We start from the raw sequence: 5,385 nt of genomic DNA, 5'->3' as shown, positions 1-5,385 counted from the left end.
ATAATAGCAATAAATGTATTTTGATAGATTTATTCACACGTAGAAAAAACCATTCAATATAATATACAAAATAATTTTAAACTCGGTATTCGGGGTTTTTACAAATATAGTTGTAAAACGAGAAGATACTTCTTTTATTTCAAAAAATTTATATTCAATTTCCTACGAGGCTTGTTATAAATTGCATTTATTTTATATTAGTTATAACCGTTTAAACATCTTACAATAAATAATTTAATTAATTATAAAACACTAGAATTTGTTCTTACTTTTTAAATTTTATATTGGCTGATAAAACCAGGCGAAGTCTGTTAGAATTTACATTTGTAATTTATAAAAAGCATTCATGTATACAAAGAAATGTTTTTAATTTCTAATTTATTCAACTCATTGTTCATATAATATTAAAATGTCCCTTTTAGTATTATCATTATACCAATAAGAAATGGAGGCAACGGAAAAACATGGGAAAGGATAAGATATTGAAATTGTTATAATTTATCTTGCTAATACATGAAAGAAGAAAACGAAATAAAGCTATATCTGAAAGAAGCCTAACACTTCAAAATCATTCAAAGCCGAAAGATCTTTACAATTGGCAATCTTCCAAAAAAATTATAAATTAATAACTGCTATTTGCTTATTGTTTTATAACTTTAAGCGCATTTTGCGTCTTGGTTTGTAAAACCAATGACTTCATACAAATACAAGCTCAAAATTAAATTTTTTTACTGCAAAGTAAGAGATAGATGCTTATGATATGTGAAGAAAGTCGTTGTATAAGACCATTTGAAAATTTAATTCCAAAATTCAATCATTATTAATATACCTGTCAATTTATTACAAAATCGTATAATAAAGTATTAGAAAGAATAAAAATCTATCAAATGGCTAAAACGATAGATAACCATCTTAATCATATTCTAAAAACAAGTGTAGCTTTCAAACATTTTAAAAACAAAGCCGAAATTTTAAAAAATTTACAAAACATGTATAAATACTATGTAGGGCTTGATAAAATATGGATTTTATATCGAAAACAATTAAATTATATAAAAATTATATTTTTTGAAACCGTTGGAACATAAGAGATAAGAGTCATAAAAAGAAACAAGACGACATATTAAAACAAAAATTTTTTTTATTGAAGTATAAAACAATAAAAATATCTCCAAACGATTAAAAAAATAAAAAAACACAGTATACGTAAGAAAATAATATTTTTGAAGAATAAAATTGATATATATAAAATATATTAGTTTATTCCGTCGAAAAAAATACAGTAATAAAATTGAGAGGTTTTGGACAAAAAAATTTAAAAGGATGAAAAACAACATAATTTATAAGCAATTTAATGTAATTATTTGAAAAAAATCTGATTATTTTTTGCCTTGTCATTGATTTGAAAAAAATTTTTCCTAATACTGCTTGGCTGCCGATCAGGTCGAAAACCAAAAATTCATTTGGTAATTTTTTAAAAAATTGATTCATTTCAGATATTCTACCAGAAATTCGTTTAAGAAAAAAATCGCGAATAAATAGTTCTATGAACGAACTATACACCCCATTCGCTTTGATACACATATAGTGTGGGAATTTAATGCTACAGTACAAAAGATTCTTTTTATGAAATCACTACTAAAATTAAAACTATATTATATTAATTGAAAGTATAAGGATGATATCTAACAGCATAAATTATAATTAGAACTTTCGCTTAATATAAGTATCCAAAGAATAGTGAAAAATAAACACGATAATAAATAGATAATATGTCAACAAACTAAATATTTTGTAAATATCGATAATAAAGCATTTCATTCGATAATTCGTGAATATCAATTATTCATGGTAGAGAGGAATCAATCTTTTTTCATAATTATATAATTTTATAGGTATGATATTCCGTAAATGTACCTTTTCGGTATTGTATAAGAATAAAAGGACTATAAATAACAGTATTATTAAATGAATACTAAAAAAATGCAGTTTAAAATAATTTTCATAAGTTTTGTGCATGTAATCAATAAGCAGAAAGCTCAACGAAAAACACAACCATACAAACATATCATTGGATTAAATTTTTTATAGAAAGCAAATATTTTTACTCATTGATTATTTGATTGATGTCTCTGAAGATTCATAAAACTTAAGAATGGTGATTTAAGAAATAACTGGTTTCTTTAATTGCATATGCCTAGAATACAATATATCAAAATCAAAAAGAAATTTTTTTGGATGTAGATAAATTTAAAACATAACTAGAATATATATTTAACCATAAATACCTATAAATTTCAGAAGATAGCAGATCGGTGATACAATAATAAACTTTATACTTAATTTTTGATGAAATTCTATAGGAATTTTTAATCTAGATTAACCTATCTTGATTGGAATGGTATATTTAAATCATTTAATCATATAAGTACGCCATTTTAAACACTTAAATAGGATTACTTAAATTAGAACCGTAAGATCTTGCTAAAAGTAATGATTGCATAAGGAAATTTCTTCATGTAGAATCTATATATTTGCGAACTTCAAAAAAATTTAAGAATTTTTAGAGTATAAAGACATGCAAGAGCCCAGCTAGAAAAATTTGAATACAAATAAAACTTTATTTGATAAATAATATATTGTCTAGTTATAGAGGAATATCATAAAGAAGAGCAGCAATGATAAAATAAAATAGTTTAAAAACATACATTGATCCATCATAAATTATTATAAATTGGTTTAATACAATATGAAAAGTAATGCACAGAAAAAATTCGATCCATAAAAAAAAGTTTATTGAGCTGAAAATAAGAAAAAAACAATACCAAAACTTTATACTCGACATAGAAACTCAAAAACTGACGTATTTGATCGTCAAATATTGTTAAAAAAGGATTTTTATATCAAGGGAAGAAGCAATATTTTGTTTTACTCTGGATAGAAATTTTTTAACCGAAGATTTCTAAATGACAACCTGTTTAAAAGATATAGAACAGTATATGAAGCAACAAGTATATTTAGAAGAATTTTTGATCGTGAATTTTTGCATGACGTAAATAAATGGTAATATGCATACTTTTTCAGATCACAAGAAAATTTAACTTTAAAGAATGAAAAAAATACAACGATACTTCGATCAGAAATCATCAAAAACGAAAGTGAGCAAAACTTAAACTAATTCTTGCATAATAGACTGGATCATTTTGTTTATTATTATCATAAAAACTCATATTATCAATAGAATGAGGAATGACTAGCAATGATAACCTGACTGGGTTAAATAAGAATTTAAGAATATATGAATTAATGGCAAATTTGGTGACCTTATTTTAAAATCTATGAATACTAATGTTACCTTAGTGCAAAGTATGGGATGATGCGGTCAAGAAATACTATAATAATATATCAGGGTGTTGTGAATACCTGCAGAAAATGAAGAATAATTAATAGGATTGGAATGAAATTTGAATTGAAGTATTTTTAAAAAAGAAGAGGCATTAATTAAAATTGTAGATATTGAGATCAGTAAAAAAATCATTAAACAAATCGCTTCTATAAAGAAATCACAAGTTCTGCTTGAAAAAATTAAAATTGTTAAAGTAATTATCTCTTAACTAAATAAAGCCAAATTTGAATTCTTACATTCATGTAACAACTAAAAGAAAAAAAAAGTACGAAAAATAGCCTATATTGTAATAACTGCTATGTTTTTATATAAAGAACCTATTGGTTTAAATAATGCTTTTTTTATATGAACAATAGAACGCATAAAAAAAATTTTAGATGCAATTAAGGACTATATATACGACAAAAAACATTTTACTATATACGATATTTTTGGAAACGGATTTTTGCGAAAAAAAATATAATGGTAGATATTTTATGCAAATATATCCAAGAAAACACAATTTAACAGCTATTTCTATGAAATTGATAAATATTTTTTTATTTTGCAACTACTCGCAAATTTATAGTAGATTTCACCATTTTTAAATGGATTTATACGGCAAGTAACATGGTTTTAAATTTTCTATGCTCTAAATATTAGAATTAGATATAAATATAGTATCTTTCGGATTGTTTTTTAGTTAAATGAATTTTAGAATAGAAATACAAACACTTGTATATAAGATAAATTATATGTTCTTTTCAAATAAACATGATTTTGGCCTCTATATTTTTCTTCTTCCATTCGGCTTTAGTTATCTTGGCGAAAATATTTTTTATTTGATTCTAAAGTCTATAATGAATATATTTCATTAATATGTATCGATTTTTATATTAAATATTTCAGGTATCATGTATATTGTTCGAACTTATATTTTCATGTTCTATAGTTAAATATTTTAAGCTAAATTTTATTTTATATTTTTTAGGTAGTTTATGGTCATATTAATTAAATTTTTGTTATGAAGCGGATTACACTGGTGATCCTAAACTATTACACATTATATTAAACATACCAATACCAAGAAACTATGAATTTTTTTATTTTAAGAATTTTAAAATGAACCTATGTGTTTTTTTGAATAATGTTATATATTGAAGGATTAAATATAGTACAACACCTTTTTTCAATCAATTCGTATACCCTAGGGAGAAAAAAATAAATGTAAAAAATAGATGAATCTCCAAAATTTGAATTTTTTTTTATTTTTTTTTTATTATAGCAATAACCAGTAATAACTGCTTTTTTACGAATAAGAAAAATAATAATAATCATAGCCTAAATATTTTAAGCAAAAACTATATTATAGTTAACCTAAACTTAAAAGATATAATATGTGATAAAATACTCAAAAAAGACATAGATTTAATTGTGATATTAGACTATAAGAAGAAATTTTAAGATGTGCTTTGAATAGAGTACGTGTTTGAAATTATTTTGAAATAAAGAAACTCCATTATAACCAGATAAAAATAAATTTGGAATATAGGAGTGAACTATTATCACCTAACCACATTCTTTAAAGCTTATACAATAAGCTCTGATTCCTTCACGAATTGTTTTTTTTGTGACTAATATTAATTAAATACTATAAAGGAATTTATTTAGAAAACATCTTTATAAGTTATAACAGAATATTAATATAAATTTAAAAAAATGCTGGTTCTACAAAAAAATCTGATATTTATATAAATTTCGTTGAATAATCAGTTATTTGACCGGATTAATAAATGTAAGTAGTAAAATAAATAGTTGGAATAAAACAATATGTTGAATTGCATTAAAATAAAATAAAAAATAGATATCTTGGTAATCTGATTATAATAGATGAACAGCTGAAATGAATGAAGAAAGCCTATTAAAACGAAAAAATCAAATAATTATTATTTGTTTTTAAAACACAGAACAAATGTATCTTAAGTAAAATACAAAAATAT

The sequence above is a fragment of the Rhyacophila brunnea genome, unplaced genomic scaffold, assembly GCF_057557595.1.
Source record: "Rhyacophila brunnea isolate RB1 unplaced genomic scaffold, BYU_Rbru_1.0 scaffold_137, whole genome shotgun sequence".
Classification (NCBI taxonomy): domain Eukaryota; kingdom Metazoa; phylum Arthropoda; class Insecta; order Trichoptera; family Rhyacophilidae; genus Rhyacophila; species Rhyacophila brunnea.
This window is presented reverse-complemented; position numbering follows the sequence as displayed.